Below are 19300 nucleotides of genomic sequence, written 5' to 3' on the forward strand. Positions count from 1 at the left end.
CACCCTTATCCTCAGAGGTGGCTGCAGGGGAGTGTTGTGCTGGACAAAGGGGAAGATCTTTTATCCCTGCTTCACCATATCCTATGTGTAAAAACCTTCCTCAAAACAGAAGGATCATTTAGAGGACACCACACTCAGTAGGTGTCCCTTGCAGAGCAATAGTTTTTCTTCTCCTTTTTAGTGGGTTCTTCTCTTTGAATTTTGCATATGGCATAGAGATTAGAAATTAAAATACGGTGAGGATGGACTGAACCTCAGCAGGTGCAGAGTGCTACTGATTTTCACCAGTGCAGACTGTGCTTATCCTTATTCCTTTTTTTTTAAGGTCAAGAATAATTGTGTACACACATGAGAAAGCGCGGGTGCCCAAGAAGCTACATATTCTCCCAGCATGTGTTACTGTAATAGACAGATGAGGCTGACTGTAAAACTACTTCTTGCTTAACGACTTATAAACTATCAGTTATCAGTCACAATTCTCCTCAGTATAGCTTAAAAAATCTCTCAAAGCTAGCTTTAATGTGACAGAAAAGGAGCCATGTTGATAGTTCTTGCATAGTTGCCTGAAACCGCATTTGTCAACACATTTACCATAGCAACAACGCTTTAGTGTTTTGTCAGTCCATGACCCATTAATGTACAGCATAGCCGTGCAGCTTGTTGCATTTATACTGGACAAAAACCCTTCACAGATGTTTTCAGGTTCTTTCTGCAGTTGTTCCAGTCTCTTATTAGGACATTGATTAATAACCTAAGCTTGTACAGCCTTGATTTTTCTTGTACAATTCATCCTACCTTGTCAGCTCTATTTGGCACTGGAAAACTCAAATTCAGTTCTTTAGCATACAGTTGTTCTTCTTAAGACCTTCCACAGCCTTCTGTACCATTAATATACAGCATTGACTTTCAGCTCATCTTTTGGCTCCTCAGAGTATCCCCTTCCAGGGAAACACTACTTTATTTGTCATTCAACAGCTGAAATCGCTGTTAGTCTTCCCATTCAATATATTGGCAAGCTTCAGTAATTTTTTTCTTTTTTTTCCCCACAGAAATTGCTTTTGCCACACAGTAGGCCCCTTTTTTCTTTCCCCTCTTTTTCTTTTTGGGAATGGACACTGTCTCACAACTTTGCTAGAGTCCCCTTTGATGTAGGTCATACTTTCCCCTACAACTTCACAGATGAAGATGCATGTGCAGGGTGAGAGAGCTAAGAAGGGACAGAGACACAGATCCTGGACTATTGAGGTGAAATCCTGAAAAGGGAAACAGGCTTGATATAAAGGAAGGTTTCCTAATACTGAGGTCTATTGACTCACAGAATAGTCTCCAAGGACAAAGAGAAAAGCCCCTATAAATGACATATTTTAAACTATTTAGGAGTAGAGCTTACTGGGAGTTTTTCTGATGAAAGCTAAAATGTGAACCACTTGAAGGCAGGATTACAAAAAGCACAGAAGTACATCAACTACGTTTGATAGGTTGGAGTTTCAGACAAGGGTGGTGAAGGTGTACTATCAACCTCCTAATGGTCAACAGCTTTATGATTAGGGTGCTCATCTGCACTGTGATCCCACCTTCCACCAATACTAGATATTTGTACAGAGTTAAACAAGGCCAGGAGCAGAGGAGACACTGGAAATCTTCAACGTGACACTCGAGAAATCAGTGTGAGAGCCTGACGGTAAGTCCTGGTCTGCATCAGGCAGAGCAGTGACTTGAACAGAATGACAGGATCTCAGACTGGTTGAGGTTAGAAGGGACCTCTGGAGCTGATCTGGTCCAACCCTTTTGCTCAAGCATGGCCACCTAGAGCTGGTTGCCCAGGACCATGTCCAGACAGCTTTTGAGTATCTCCAAGGGTGGAAACTCCACAACCTCTCTGGGCAGCCTGTGTAAAGGTTCAGTCACCCACACAGTAAAAAAGCCTTAAAATTTGTGTTTCCGACATTGCTGTTCCAGCTTGCCACAGCTTTTCTAATGTCCCAGCAGAAAGTTTTCTTGTACAGACAGAGAGTTTTCATCTAGCTTCCATTTTGATAAAAGTACTTGGAAGGTACAGAAAAGTGATTTACTGCAGTCCTCCTTGTTTTCAGAACTACAAGGACAATTATCTCCACAGCAGTGGGATACAGGTGCTTCCTCCAAGAGCACCAACCTGGCCATTGGTGCACATGTAAAGTCTGGGAATGAAAAGACAGACCAAGGAATCAAAAAGGGCAAACATTGCTTGAACGAGCACCTCTGCAACATATGCCAAGGTAACCCTGTTTTCCCAGACGTCTTTGGCGTCAGATACTGCTCCCTGGATTTTGAGGGCTTTGTCTTGTTCTCGAATGAGAAACTGGGTTGTGGAGGCTTAATATTAAAGCAATGAGTTGTCATGACATAGGATCCCATGAAACAGTTGTGGAGAGCAGAGGATGCTTGCCCTCCTATAGATGTTCTCAGACAGAGTAACTAATAACCTGTCATCCATGCCCAGTTGCATTCTGTGTAGAAAACTAGTAACATAACAGAAATTGCAAGCTTACCTAAGACATTTATAACCAACAGCCTGTATAACATTTGACGTGAGTGCATCAGCAGCAAGATAACAAGACTAAAGAGGATGGATCCCATAGCCACCTCCCGTAAGAGTCTTCATATTATTTTCACAGTCCATATACTCCCTGCTCTTTCAGGGATGAACCCTGGAGTTATAAAATCTTTGAGTGAAGAACCCAAAATACAAGCTTCCCGTCAGAGCTATCAAATACATTTGCATTCATATTCCAAATCTGAATAATAAGATGGGGAGAAGATGCTGAGGTGGCTGCCCTGCAGGAAACCCTAAAATAAGAACTGAGGGCACCATTCAGAAGAGGGGGTCTTGCCATTAGTACTAAACCTCTTGTTCTTTTGGCCAGGCTGCATCCTGGGACTACAAGGTAAGAGCAAAAGAGCATCAAGAAGAACACAATGTTAAGAGACAATTCTGTCTGTATGTATTTGTTTAACCTATAACCTTTTGTTTCCTACCTTGCAATGAGAAACCTGACCTTAAAGTCTCAATGTATAAGCTCTTGGTTTGTTTTTTTTTTTTTTTTTTTAGCATTATGCCTGTTTATTGCCTTAGTGGCAGAGTAAATTATGGACCAAATGAGAAACATACAATGGTCTGTTTTCCCAAAAGCAAAGAATGCAAAAAGAGCAAGCGTGTGCAGGCAGTCCAGAGCGGCCTACACCACAAGGATTTAGAGTGTTGCCTGATAAATTGCTAAGGGATCCTTTGGGGACTGCTGTTAACAAGTGCATGTTTTGGAGAGAAATTCCCTTCTGCCTTTCCCTTAATGGGCATTTGCTAATGAATGTCTCACAAGGAAGGAAAGAGTTATCCCACCTTTTTGAACAACCCTCATGCATCACACTTTCCTAAACAACAGATCACATCTCCAAAGTATCTTATATTAGCAGAGGAACCAAGGTGACTCACAATCTGTCTTTGGGGATGCTTTCTTCAAGAATGTCTTGCATTAATGGACATCTTACACAATCACAGTCCTTTTCTTACAAAGGATGTCCTTCAGAGAAGGTATTACTCAGCAAGGTCTTTATCCCACAGAATGACTCAGATCTCAAACTGCTCAGGGAGCCCAAACTTCCCAACAGTAAAGATGTCACCCTATTGTCAGAGACAGGAAGGAATGATAGCAGAAAAGTGTGGACACAGGGCTACTAAAACAATCAATATATTTTTATGTTCTATCTCCTCAACCACTAAAGAATCTCCCCATGCAATTTCAGGTAACATCAAAGACAGTAATTTGGGGGAGGAAGGACATATCAATTCTTTTGTTGTCCAGATTGTACTTTTCTGATTTTTGAAGATAGATGCAGTGTCAGCAATTCTCCAGTTAAATGACTTGAACTTAATAAAGTCCTTGATAAAAGTCCTTCAACTTTATATGGTGAGTCTTTCAGTCTATTAAGGTAGAGGTGATCTGCCCCCTTGACGTGAGGACATTAATCTCTCCAAGTACTGAGGTCAACGCAGAGATGGCAATTTTGCTTTCTGTGTATTTGTTCTATTAACTGTTCTACCTTAGCCCCAACTTTCTTCCTTGTCATCCAAGGAGAAAAATAAAAGGAAAGCTATGAAAAAGTTTGCAGGCTTCTGCATAAAACTCTTTCAAAGCCTACCTGCTTGGGAAGTCTTAATGTACAACAGCCTTACTGGCTTTACAGACCATCTCTTGATCCTTCCTGACAGCTCACCAAAGTGGCAGAGTGGTACAGAAACCCAAGTAATGCTTTTGCAGGTTTAGAAAATGAGTTAGCCTTTGCAGCAATCATCAAAACATTATTGTGACTGACTTAAATGTTAACTTTTAGATGAAATAGTATCTGAGAGCTAAACTGGGCTCAGTTTGAATCAAGAAGTCTGTCTCATAGTTATGGTCTTACAATATATGTAGTAGAGCTATGGAATCTCCTTTGCTGAAGGACGTTACAGAATTACCATGGTTTATAGTTGGTTGCAGTCATGGAAATCATGAGGGTTTTAAGATCATACACTGTTTGTGGAGTTGTTGGTGATTATCAAGTGACATGCTACAATCTGGATTTTAAAAACTAGGAATTGTTATGCTCAAAAATGTGTTTGTTTAAAGAATTTGTTGTTAGTATAATTGAAATCTTAACAGTATAGTCATTATTAGTCCAGATTTAATTATTACAGACAAAAAGAGTAACAATACAGTCAGAACTGATACACAAACAGTTCTTATTTTCTGCCCTTTTTGAGGAGTTATGCTGTCCCTCTCCCTGCTCCTCTGGGCCCCAATGTAGGTGGTTTCGTGCTGGTGATGGTGGGGGTTGTTAGGGCAAATCATCAGCATTTGAAGGCTTTTGCTGGGACGAACATGGTGTTCGCATGGATGGTTTCCTCTTCCTCACCCCAGGATCCACCTAGGGGCATTTTTATATTTGCTAGCATCCTTTTACACCTTTATTCTTTAGCCACAGACACCCAATCAATTAGAAAAATTGCTATTACAACTAAACTAAGTAAAACAAAGCTTCAGGCAGGTCACAAAATATTCATACAGAGCAAGCCTGACAAGCCTCAGTCCTGAGGCCTTGCAAATTCTGTACAAAGCTTGTGGCCTATTACTAGCAGTGACAATACCATATTACATAGTTACAAAATAATAAAATCCATAGAAGCATATTTTTCAAATTAAAACTTCAATGATGAACAGTTTACCTCTGCTGTTGCTACGTGGGCTCTGCTTGTCACTAGAAATCTTTCTCAGGCAGATATAGAAAAGTTTCCTTAAAATCTATTCTCATGCACACCACATCTGCAGTTCCTTGTCCTGCAAAATGTTATTCTGTACAAAAAAACCCCAGCAGCATTCCCTTCAATTTCTGTGAAACTGCCTTTCAGAACCAGAAACAGAGGTCAGGCTTGCACTCATAAATCTGCTTCCAGTTAGTGCAGGTGTGAAATGAAGGGGACTTGCAGGTAATTGAATGTTGCTGTTGCAACTGTATGGAGAAATGTAAGCAAAATGTAGACTGGACCAAGCTCTTTCCCTCTGGAAGCCCCCTATACTAAAATAAATCACAGAATAATTGAGGCTGGAGGGCACCCCTGGAGATTGTCTAGCCCAACCCCATGCTCAGAGCAGGGTCAGCTAGAGCAGGTTGCTCAAGACTACATCCAGTCACGTTTTGAATATTTCCAGGGATGGAGACTCCTCAGCTTCTCTGGGAAACATGTGCCAGTGCTCAATCATCCTCACAGTAAAAAATTTTTGTTATGTTTAAGTGGAACCTCCTGTGTTTCAGTTTCTGCCCACTGCCTCTTATCCTGTTACTGGGGGTCACTGAGAAGCGCCTGGCTCCATCTTCTTTACTTACCCCCCATCGGGGATTTATACACATGGATAGGACCCCCCCTGAGCCTTCTCCTCTCCAGGTTGAGCAGCCTCAGCTCTCAGCCTCTCCTTGTATGAAAGGTATTCCAGTTCCTTAATCATCTTCGTGGTCCTGTGCTGGACTCACTTGAGTATGTCCATGCCTCTCTAGCACTGTGGAGCCCAGAGCTGCACCCAGTACTCCAGGTGTGTCTCACCAGTGCTGAGCGGAGGGGAAGGATCCCCTCCCTCGACCTGCTGGCAAAGCTCTGCCTAGTGCACCCAGGAGGCTGTTGACCTTCTTTGCTGTAAGGATGCATTGCTGGCTGATGTTTAACTTCTTGTTAAAGGATACCCTGAGCCTTTTCTTGCAAGAGTTTTGTATCACTTGCACACTTGCTGAGGGTGCACTTTGCCCTGTTGCCCAGGTCATTGGCCCTGGTATTGATGACTGGTATACAACACTAGTAAGCAGCCTCAAGCTCAGCTTCATGATACTGATCACAATCTTTCAAGTCTGGCAGTTCAGCTGGTTTTCAGTCCACCTCGCTGCCCGTTTATCTGCCCATTCAACAGCTTGTCTATGAAGATGTCACAGAAGACAGTGTCAAAAGCCTTGCTGAAGTTGAGATAAACAATATCTTCTGCTCTCCTCTCATCCACTGAGCCAGTAATCTTGTTATAAAAGGCTATCAGGTTGGTCAAGCAAGACTTCCTCTTCATAAATCCATGCTGACTATTCCCAGTCATCTCCTTGTCCTTCATGTGTTTGTCTGCAGAGAGCTGCTAGCAGCTGGAAACTAAAGGTTAGAAGTGAGGTCTTTATTAATCTCAATCCCACTTTCAGGTGAAAATGAATTTCCTCTCAGTTCCTTTTTCTAAACACTGGTGCCCATGGTATGCTGGCCATTGGAGCAGAGAGCAGCAAGCACCATTCCTTTGTGCTGTTTTTGCTGGTTCCCAAGTATGGTACAACAGAAACCCACCTTTTTAAATGAGGATGAGACTTGTGAGGTAGGGGAGTGGAAATGACTACAGAAAGAGATTAAACAGGGAAAGATAAATCAGAGAATGCTTGGAGGGAAATCAGGGCTGGAGCTGGGAGCTTGGAGATGCCAGAGTGAGATGGAAAACCTAGGGAGAGAAAGACTGAGTCTGTGTGGAGATGGAGGCTGAACACAGGAAAGGTGTGGGTGGACAGGTGGGAGATTACTGAAGGAGGGAGGAAGAATCAGGGATCAGTTTGGTGATGGGGTCAAAGAAAGAAGGGCTTCAGAACATGCTGGACTGCCAGGGAGAAACCCTTGGGCCATATCAACAATGAAAATCTGGTGTGGTCTGAAACAGAGGATAAACTAATAAAGTCTGCTGGGATTATTGGTTTACATTTCACAGCAGGTTTGCATTTCTCTAGTTACTGCCAATTGCAAGGGGAAGGGAGGAGGAAAGGGAAGGAAGAAAAGGAAGAGAAAGGTGACAGAAGGGGATACGAAAAAACAGCCGTGGAGAAGGATGAGAATGAGGAAGAGAAAGTAGCATTGGTAGAATCATAGAATCATAGAATTGTTTAGGTTGGAAGAAAACTTTAAGATCATCAAGTCCAACTGTTAACATAACACTGCCAAGTCCACCACTAAACCATGGCCCTAAGCACCACATCTACCTGTCTTTTAAATAGCTCCAGGGGTGGGGACTCAACCATTTCCCTGGCAGCCTCTTCCAGTGCCTGACAACCCTTTCGGTGAAGAAATTTTTCCTAATATCTGACCTAAACCTCCCCTGGTGCAACTTGAGGCCATTTCCTCTCGTCCTATTGCTTGTTACTTGGGAGAAGAGACCGACCCCCACCTCGCTACAACCTCCTTTCAGGCAGTTGTAGAGAGCAATAAGGTCTCCCCTCAGCCTCCTTTTCTCCAGACTCAACAACCCCAGCTCCCTCAGCCACTCCTCACAAGACTTCTGCTCTAGACCCTTCACCAGCTTCGTTGCCCTCCTCTGGACATGCTCCAGCACCTCGATGTCCTTCTTGTAGTGAGGGGCCCAAAACTGAACACAGTATTCGAGGTGCGGCCTCACCAGTGCCGAGTATAGGGGCACTATCACCTCCCTGGTCCTGCTGGCCACAATATTCCTGATACAAGCCAGGATGCTGTTGGCCCTCTTGGCCACCTGGGCACACTGCTGGCTCATAGTCAGTTGGCTGTCAACCAACACCCCCAGGTCCCTTTCCGCCAGGCAGCTCTCCAGCCACTCCTCCCCCAGCCTGTAGCGTTGCATGGGGTTGTTGTGACCCAAGTGCAGGACCCGGCACTTGGCCTTGTTGAACCTCATACAGTTGGCCTCGGCCCATCGATCCAGCCTGTCCAGACCCCTCTGCAGGGCCTTCCTATCCTCCAGCAGATCAACACACCCGCCCAGCTTGGTGTCATCTGCAAACTTACTGAGGGTGCACTTGATCCTCTCGTCCAGATCATTGATAAAGGTATTAAACAGAAGTGGCCCCAGTACTGAGCCCTGGGGAACACCACTTGTGACCAGCCACCAACTGGATTTAACTCCATTCAACACCACTCTTTGGGCCTGGCCATCCAGCCAGATTTTTACTCAGTGAAGCATATTCCCATCCAAGGTATGAGCAGCCAGTTTCTCCAGGAGAATGCTGTGGGAAACAGTGTCAAAGGCTTTATTAAAGTCCAGGTAGACAATATGCACAGCCTTTCCCTCATCCACTAAGCAGGTCACCTTGTCATAGAAGGAGATCAGGTTAGTGAAGCAGGACCTACCTTTCATAAACCCATGCTGACTGGGCCTGATCATCTGGCTGTCCCATACGTGCCACATGATGGCACTCAGGATGATCTGCGTCATGACCTTTCCTGGCACCAAGATCAGGCTGACAGGCCTGTAGTTCCCTGAATTCTCCTTCTGGCCCTTCTTGTAGATGGGCATCACATTTGCTAACCTCCAGTCAACTGGGACCTGCCTGGTTAGCCAGGACTGCTGATAGATTACGGAAAGTGGCTTGGTGAGCACTTCCACCAGCTCCCTCAGTATCCTTGGGTGGATCCCATCTGGCCCCATAGACTTGTGTGTGTCTAAGTGGTGTAGCAGGTTGCTAACCATTTCCCCTGGGATTATGGGGGCTTCATTCTTCTCCCCATCCCTGTCTTCCATCTCAGGGGGCTGGGTGCCCACAGAACAACTGGTCTGACTATTAAGGACTGAGGCAAAGAAGGCATTAAGTACCTCAGCCTTTTCCTTGTCCTCTGTCACTGTGTTTCCAACAAAGGATGGAGATTCTCCTTAGCTCTCCTTTTGTTGTTAATGTATTTGCAGAAACATTTTTTGTTGTCTTATGGTAATTGTGGTAATGCCGGTCTATTGAGACCTCAGAGGTTGTGGTGAGAATAGCCTTTGCAGGACTGGGAGTGGAGCTCACCATCCCCCACTATCAGAAATAGCAGCTCCATCTCCAGCGTTCACTCCTTGTCCCTCTGGTCCTCTGGACTTCAGAGATGCTTAGTCCTGTAAGATTTATTTCTCACAGGAGCTGGAAGCTACATTTCCTGAGGGAAGGATGAGATACTGGTGCAGGGTGTTGTATGCCGTCCTGGAGATGTGGGTCTTGCTTTGCCTTTATCAACTACTCTGTACATACTGCCAGGCAAGATACATAGAAATGGTATTTAAAAAGAAACAGTCATTCTGCATACATTTTCTTTACATCTAGCTTGATTATCAATAACGTCCTCACACTTGTAACTGAAATGAAAACCAGCTGCATATTTAAGTATTTTCAGTGTTACATAATACTAAACAGCTGGAGAAAAAAAGATGCCAGATACCTCGAATGGGCATCCAAAATTAGGAACCTTGCTGTGACTCTGCTCCCTGATTGTACGGTGGGGACTCCTTGCTGGGGAACTGTAACAATGCATTGACTAATGCTTGTGTAGAAGACAGTCATGGCAGTGATCAGTCCCAAAGAAAAGCGCTGGAGGAATTTAATAACCTTATCATCAGGGCATGCTTTGAATAGCCTACAATGAATGAGGCAGTGTGCCAACATGCTGAGCAATAAGAAGGAACCACATTACTCCACACAAATCTGCAGTGAGGATGCAGGGTCTAGGGGAAGAACAGCTACCATATAGTTAAAGAGCATGGCAGGACTTATAGGTCCAAGGAAACTGAGCTGAGGTCGAAGGGGCAGCATTACTCCTAGCACTGCCCAGCTTTTTTGGGATTCATCCCGAAGCCTTAGTTCTTGTGATTATGATTAGTCTGTATGGGTTAGTAAGAAATGCACTAGAAAGAAAAAAAAAGGAGGAGAAATAATTTCAAAGGCTTTCTTTTGCTTCATGCATGTTAAAAACCCTATAGACTTAAAGAAAAGCTTGTGAAACATTGGTGCTTCCTTTCCCAGTAGTATTCAGGATAAAAGTCCAGTAAACTTCCCACCAGTAACATCCAAAGCTCTCATCCACCTACATCTTCTGAAGCTCAGTCCTCTCCTGAAGAAGGCCAGCCCTAAGGGTGACAGAGTTTCGGTGCCTGCCTGGCTGGGTGGGTTAACCTGTGTGCTTGCCACAGCCCCTCACGGAGAGGGACAGGAGAACATCAACAGGCCTGTTTAATGGCCCACAGTTCCTCCTTTTCCTTCTCCCTGGCCCGTCTCTCATCTTCCCTGTTATTTTGGCACCTGAGATATCCCAGGGACATGCACACTCCATGCAGTGCATGACTTCTGAAAGAGATACAAGCACATGACATGTATGTGCCATCACTCTTGCTCATTAAATTTTTAACCCATCACGTTTAACATATCATGAAAACAGCTGGCCAGGCAGAGGGGAGAAACTCTATAGCTAAATCTGTACCAGTGTATTATAGAGAGAACTTCCCAGAAACACAAACTCAAAATCACTTCTCATACTGTTACACTGTTAGGAAAGTAGCGTTCCTCAAAGGGGTTGGTTTGGGAGTCAGTGAAGACCAAGAGGGACCAGTCCTAATTGCTGATGCAGTCACTTTTTTTTGGAGGGGGAGAGGTTAATGGTAGGGGCCTGGCAGGGTGACTGTCCCACTCTGTACTGCACAGGTGAGGCCCCACCTCAAGTACGGTGTGCAGTTTTGGGTACCTTAATATAAGAAGGTCATCAGACTATTAGAATGTGTCCAGAGGAGGGCGACCAAGATGGTGAAAGGTCTCGAGGGTAAGACTTAGGAGATGTGGCTGAGGTCACTTGGTTTGCTCAGCCTGGAGAAGAGAAGGCTGAGAGGTGACCTCATCGCAGCCTACAGCTTCCTTGTGGTGGTGGTGGGGCGGACAGTGGAAGGGGAGATGCTGATCTCCTCTCTCTGGTGACCAGCGATAGGACGGAAGGAGATGGAATGAAGCTGCATCAGGGGAAGTTCAGGTTGGGCATTAGGAAAAGCTTCTTCACGGAGAGTGGTCAGTCACTGGGACAGGCTCCCCAGGGAAGTGGTCACGGCACCAAGCCTGTCAGAGTGCAAGGAGCATCTGGGCAACGCTTAGTCAAACAGTTTAGTTTTAGGTAGTCCTGCGAGGAGCAGAGAGTTGGACTCAATGATCCTCATGGGTCCCTTCCAACTTGAGATATTCTATGATTCTACCATTCTATTGGCCCCAGAATCAGCAAACGGCTCCAGCATATGTATTAGCACAGCTGTATCTTATCTGTGTCCACTCAGAGAACAAGGTTGCTGCCTAGACATTATTAGACACCAGAGAATCCATATAGGAGAAGTTAGTACCTATTCTCTAGGGTAGTGACAAGAAACTCTATCTGGGGTGTCTGCCCTGTGAGATCCTTGGGTTAAGGACTTGTGTGCTAAAAAGGAGAGATCTTACTCTATAGGTTTGTATAATATTCCCCATTAAAGAGGTAGTTCACCATCCATGCAGAAAAACACCCTTAAATCACACTCTTTTTATTGTATTACTGTGGTTTACGCCCAGTAATGTGCTTGTGTGACAAAGCCCCACGGTTTCAGCTCTGCAGGAACATGCTTCACAGCATTCTCAGTGGCCAAGTCGTGCTAGTGGAAACAGTCATGCCAAGCAAACTTTGCACCTGGGGCCTTAGCACCTAAGTATTTAAACATCAAAGTCAGTGTCCTGAACTGCAGCTGGAGATCAGGTGAAGCCAGTCCTGTCTCAAAAGTAATGCTGCTATGTTCTCCCAGTGTCCATTTTTTGCTGAACGTTTGGGTAATTTGATTTTGGAGCAGCGGTATCTTGAGCACTCTCCAAACACACCTAACTGTATTACACAGTGCATTAATCCAAACCCCAGTCTTGAAGTCAAGATACCATAGGTGAAAATATGTGTTTTGGAAAAATAGCTAAAGCTTTTGTGCAAAGCACAAATGACCAGCAAAGCCTCCAGGGTTTCCCTTTGTAAACAGGGGGGAGAACAAGGGAAGGGTGGAAGGATGGATTACATTGTGCTTATTATCCCGTTGACTTTTTTCCTCCTCAACAAAGCTGTAGGACAAATGTTTTTTCTTTTTCATTTCTCCACCAATGGTTTTTTCATGTTTTCTCTTCTTTTCTCTGGGAGAAGCATGACATCCAATACTTCATGAAACAAACCAGGCAAATTGTTCTGATTCCTTTAATGACAACTTGGCACCCTTTCCTTCCTTACTCCCCTATTGGATAAATAAGCTTACAAAAGCTTTGGACTCTTTAGATAGATAAGGACTGTTAACAACATCCTATGATTCTCACCTGTATTGAGAATAACATCTACAATCTGACCATACCACCACTTTTCAGATGTGCACAAAACATCATTCTACCTCTTTGGTGGGTGAGATTCAGGTACATACTATCTCTGCTTTGTACCCCCTTTCTCCTCATGGGAAAGACACCTAGTCACAGTGGTCTGAAGAAAGCAAAAGCATTCTCCAGTCTGGTCCCTGACATTGTCAATAGGTGGAGCAGAAATCAGGATGTGCTGTGGCACCCAGATGCTGTTCAGCCTCAGTGAAGCCAAATCAACCATAGGCTTCTTTTTAGCAATTATGAAACACTCACCAGAGGAGAATCCTTAATTCCAGTTTCACCTTGTACTGCATTTGCATATGGATGAAATGCCACCATGCAAGTGCAGATATGCGAGCCTAAATCCTCAGGTCATCCACACGCCAGAGGAAGGAGGTCCCCTGTGGTCATAGAAGCTGGATGTAAGGCATCCAGGAACTACTAGGGAAAGGGAGGGTATGTGTGCACACCTTACATTGTGGACTGACAGGAATTTGGGGATTTCTTTGCAACTAATTCCTGAGATGTGTTTGAAAATGCAGCAGGACTGCATAAGGTAGTGAACATGCCACTAGACTAAGGGCTGGCCACCTGTCAGTCCCTAGGGCCTTTCATTCACACTCTGGTCCAAGCAAAATTTTTGTACGATGACATTTAAATAGCCTTGAGGGTCTGGATGTCAAGGGAAGCTGTACGACTCTGTCGTTTGGAACATGAACAATAGTCACCAAAAATTACAGGTGTCTATTTTGGGTTTTTTTTTTTGCCTGGATTTGGATGCAAAAGTGGCTTTCAGTCAATGTATAATTCTCAGCATTTTTTTTTTTTTATCTGTCTTTTGGACTCTTTCAAAAGTACTTCTCAAATCCCTCAACAACGTTCACATTCATGCCTCATACTTGTGGCACTTTAAAAATACTAATGCTAATGGTCACCTTTCAGGAGGCTAAAGGAACAGAAATGCCTCTTAAATGACTACAAAATGCTGCAAACAAAGACCTGCAAGTTTTTCCCCAATGAATGTTTCTTTGGAGATTCAGTGGCTGATATTTTACTGAACTTGTTCTGCCTGTGGGCAATCATAATGGCTCTCAAAAAAAGTAATCTACACCAAAGCTTTGAGCTATAAAGCAGAAAGCTGCAGGAAATTAGGTTTATTTTGTTGTTAATGGAAAGAGGCAAAATCCTGCAGTAACTTAGCTGGGTTTTTTTTCATGTTTAAATGATTGAAAGAGGTTAATAAAATTGAAGAGACAGAATGAACTTGCACTTGCTACGAGCATGAAAGGGCACTGTATACTAAGAGTAGATTTCTGGGATAACCATAAAGCAGAATTTAATGAAATTGCTTCAGAGAAATGCAGCAATAAATACATGTAATAAGCCAGGAAAAGGAGCCAGGAGGCAAGGTGCTTCTATAGATATGAGTCAATAACTGTATTAGTGAAAGGAAGAATGGGATCTTAGAGACAAAATTGTTTAAAGTGAACAGAGAACAGAAATCATCTGTACAAAATTCCACCAAGAAACCTTTCCTCCTACCCTAGTTATATTAGAATATCTACACTTTAATAGAAGTCTGAGGAGGCCAAAAATGGTTAAAATACTATGCTTTTACTGTCAGCCAAAACAGCTTCAAAGGCTGATGTGTGATATGAAATGAGGTTGTTCATCCCAGCCCACGTGCACCGTATTACCAACCAGCACACAAAATACAGTGCTGCTGAGGGAACAGCAGCCTCAAGATGACCACAGCTGGAGCTTAGTGTTAAAATATGCATCACTTAAGAAGGGACCCATACTAAATGCACCAGAAACTCTTCAGTGCTTGCATCTCTGTGGTGTGTGTTTTCCACTCAGCCAGTTACAGTACTCCCCCTCTCATGGACTCAGACTGCAAGGGTGATTTCTAATAGAGTGAGCCCAGAGGCATGCAGGTGATAGAGAGCAAAGCAGAGCTCCTGTCTCCTTTCCTTTATGGCTTTTGTGGAGCCAGAAGAAACTGGTGAAGGAGCTGTGCATCCTATATACATCAACCAGCTGCAATTTGCTGCACAGAAGTAGCGCAAACACACTAAGTTTATGATGCCGTTCCTGCCCCCTACATTTTTTCTTAGTGATATTTGCAATAACCTAGGCAGCTCCTATATAAGATTCAGAGAAATGGGAGTACTAGCAGAGTAACTGCCTCCGTTTGCACAAAGCCAATGCACATCTTTAGGCAGTCATTTATATGTCTTACTAAATTACCTTACCTAGAAGGATGCGTGAAGATCTGCCATAATAATTCACAGCATATATCATATTTAAAAGGCCCAGCCTACATGTAATCAGTATGTGAAGGCATTTATTTCTAATACATGAAGTTGAATTAGATCATCATATGCAATGCGTACATCTCCTGGGCTGTAGGTCATGGAAAGCAGTACAAACAAAACATTGTAGAGAGGACAGGGAAATAAGACATTTCCCTGACATAAGAGTCACTGCACAGCTTTGAGCACAGATGTGACAAGTCCTGGCTGTGACACCAAATGGCTTTGTAAAGTCCTGTGCTGCATGTTTTTTAGCAGAAGGCTCCAAGGATCTCCATGGAGCACTCTCACCCGAAATAAATTACGGGAAGGACTCTTGCCTAGAGCTGCTGTCTAGAAAGCGGTAACAGCCAGCCTGTGAAATTAGGAAGCCAGCAACAGTAATTATTTTCTTAGAAGAGAGAAGGGGTTCTGAAGGGTGTTATACTCCAGTAAGTACTCTTTCTGAACACTGAGGCAGATTTCAGTGTCTAATTGGTTAATTATATGTAATTTCGGTAGGTATGGATGTTCCATTTTCTGGAAGTGACATTTTTTCTGTCAACTGTTAATGAATGTTGGGGTAAAAATATCTTAAGCAAACTGCTATGTAAAAAACCAAGTCATCGAGCAGACCTTTCTAAGACTGGGAGTGCCGCAGGATACCTCTAATTACCAGGTCATTGACAACCAGTGACCAAGCAAGTTGGTGTTCATTTTCTCCAAACCTGCCCAGTGCTTTCTTCACAGCATCTATGAGTAGTAAAAATATTAGTCTTCACTATAAAAGGAAGGTAAATATAAAGCACAGCTAATCCATCAGTTAAGAGAAACCCTGAGCGTTGTATGCATCCTGCTGAATCCCACTTTTGGACAATCGATGCAGAAAAGCTGGGCAATAGGACAGTAAAAAGTGAAAGTTGCTCAGCTTTCGGCTGGAAGTGGCAATGATGGGAGATTCCCTGGTCCATGTGAGCCTGAGTTTGTGTTCGCTCCCAGCACTGTGACTATCCTCACTCAGTTTTTCCTCTGATTATTCCTCTTGCAAAAATTTTCTGCAGAGGCGCGTGCCAGCAATACCATCTGCTGGCTAAACCTAGCGCTGTCCAGAGGAGCAGGCAAAGGCAGTGGGCTGACAGCCCCCATGGCAGCTTCTTTTCTGCCCCTTGCCCTCCTGCCCCAGGTGGACTCCTGTGCCTGTGCCTGCAGCCAGCCCCAGGGAACCACTGTGGAAGAGGAAAGGCAGCAAATCCCTATCTCACCCTCCCAAGCTAGAAATGCATGCAGTAACTCCTGTCCCACATTTCTTCCAATGTCCTGGCTTTCAGTCCTGGTTCATAGGAGTTGGGTATTTGGAGGCTTTTAATCATCACGCTTAACAGGAAAGAAATGCTTTGCCTGACCACCTCTCTGCTCAGCTGCCCAGGCACAAGGAAGAGCAGACACAAACTCCGGACTGTGCAGAGGGATCAGGCACAATTCCTTCTCCATGTCTCAGGAAAAGAAGAGAGCTCTGTGCTATGCCCTTTGCTGGAGCTTTGCACATAGCAGTCCCCATTTAATCCAGGGTAAGCGTGCAAAACAATTAAGATCATTTTTATGGAATGAGATAACTGAAAGGAGAAAGCATGTGCAAAACCCCTTCAGGAACTGAGCTGAGGGTGTTTTCACTAGGTATTTCTTTGGATTAATCTGTCTGGTTAAATGAGCTAGGAACAGAGAAGTATCTGAAAAACTCTACAGGGCACGCAAGGAAAGCAGCCGGGAAGCATTAGATAGCTCTGGCCATTTTTTTTCTTTTTGGCAGTGAGAGGATACTTTATTTACAAATAGAATCACAATATTTTGGTCTCTCAGCTTCTGTCCAAGGAGTGGCTACAGAGGCTGGGAGTCTTTGGCCTGGGAAAAAAGGACACTATGAGGAAAGGATGAGATAGAGGACTATCAGGGGAGTACCAAGAAGAGAGTAAGGAACAATTGTTCATTTTCTTAGATAAAATTAGCTGGAAACTCTTGCAGAACAAATGGGGGGAATTAGACATGCACAAAACATGTGGTGGAGCTACAAATCTCCTCTGTATAGGATGCCATGGATGCTGAGAATTTACATGGCTACCCAGACGTCCAAGCCCTGAGGGCATCACCAGCCCTTACTGCCCCATGCCAGTCTCCCAGGGCTCCCCCCAACCCTGCCCATGGCCCAGGATCCCATTTCAGCACCCCGGGGCTGCCAGTCCCTACCCCAGGGATGCCCTAATCCAAATGTCCAGTCTTAGGCTATTATGTACCAAGGCACTATCAGTGAGAAACTATTAGTGAATTCAAGTCAGACAGTCTTGCTGGATAAATTGGGTGAGAGAGAGGCTTAGATTCACCAAAACCGAGGAGGGTCTATCTCCAAAGGACCAGGGATAGCAAAGATAGAAATTGAATCTATTTCTTTCTAGGAGGGGGTTTGAATTTCTTCCATCACCTCTAAAGAATATGTCCCAATATCCCAATTGGTGGATAATATTTTTCATATGTTTTGTCATGTTCCTGCAAGAAAAATGAGCAATTTGCTTGATTTGGGTTGAACTGTTTGGGGCTGGTTTTGTTTATTTTCTAGACTCAGAAATATTAAAAGTAATTATAGCTTGAAAGAGAGAAAAAGCTACTTCTTAACCTTTGCTCTATGAGGAAGAGGTTTGGGGTAGGGTGTCTATATGGCTAAAAAATGACTGGGAACTGTGAGAAAAGTTGTCCCCCTTTAGCAATCAGTGAGCAAAGAGAGTAAGCTGGTACTCCCAGGGCCTGAGGAATGCTTCACCTGTTCTATAGGACGAATTAATAAATCTAACTCCAAGGAAGTCGGGACATGCTCACACCTTACACTCACTGAGGTCTGACTAGCTAAGGAACAGAAATACATTTGTTGCCTATTCTGAACCCACAAATATGAGTGTAGTTATTTCAGAAAGGGAGGTCTATAGTTCTCATTGAAGAGACTTGGAAAGGTGGAGGTGCCGCCTACCAGCTTACAGGAAAAATGATATATAAACAGTTGGAAGCGACAAAGAGTTTGTCAGCCTCAGCCCTCATGCTTGTCAGGAGGGTGCGAAAGGGGAGTCATGTACAGGGGTGACGCACCTTCGGGGAGGACTGGGGAGGGCAAAGCAGCTGCTGGGATCTTCGCTCCACGCAGAAGCTTGCAACACTAACAGTTCCTGTTTTGGGACAATTATTTAACCAAACACAAAACCAACACAATTCCCATTCCATAAAATAAGTTAATAGAAAGTGCAGTTTCAATGAAAATGAGACAACCCTATACTTGTCGTATTCATAATATCTTTCCAGGGTCTGTATGAACCTTCGGGAGTCAGTGCGCTTTCACGAGACAAAGAGCTGCTTTAACTGCTACTACTGTATTTTTCAGACCACAGAAAGGAAAGCTCTGGGGATTTCAAAAGCCCCGGACTCGGCAGAGACTCCACAGTTTAATTTGTGAAGTGACACAGCTGACAAATTACAAACTCAATTTTACTTCACAGGTGCTAAAGCCATGAATCTAGTTCTGTGTCTCTTGAATCAATCATGGTTAATGAGTTTCAAATCCTTTAAAAATGCAAAGGGCAGTAGTTCAGAAAGTAAAGGCTTCACCTGCCTGGCATAGAAAAGAAAGAAGACCTTGTTGCACGGTGACATTACCCAGGTATTGTCCAGGTGTGCTACCTGAGCGAGCACTCAGGTAGAGCTGCAATAAGGCTTACCATGTTGAATGGGGATATAAGAATTTGCAACATTTCTCTTCCCAGCAATAGTTCACTGCTGTCATTTTAAAGAAAAGTGAACTCCCTGATGCATCCTAGAAAGCACTTTTGCATCAAATGTTGCCTGTGTGCATGAAAGTGAGTATCCCTTGGAGCAGTGAGCTGAGCAATGTATCAAGGAATGACAAATAATCGCTCTATATACAGAGAAATAACTTGCAGGAATTTTTATCCAAAGCCAGCAGGGTTCTGGTTGGGACTGCAGGGCAAGGCAGTCTCCATTTTGACAGATACAGTGCATGTGTTAAGCAAGAAAAAGTGGCTTCAGGAGCATCAAGTCCCGGACCTGTGGCTCTCAAGAACATGAGTCTGAGGGGAAATGAGTATATCCCAATTTAGGGATACAAGCACTCTCTTTTCTCTCTTCTAGTACCACTAATCTGCTATTTTGCAGCTGGTCTGTCCCATTTTGCTAAGCTAGTAAAGTAAAATTTATTTCCTTCTTAGTCATCTTGAAATGAATTCATGCCAGTGGAGAGGCGAGAGGACATTCTCTGCATA

The sequence above is a fragment of the Platalea leucorodia genome (assembly GCF_965183815.1).
Source record: "Platalea leucorodia genome assembly, chromosome: 2".
Lineage (NCBI taxonomy): Eukaryota > Metazoa > Chordata > Aves > Pelecaniformes > Threskiornithidae > Platalea > Platalea leucorodia.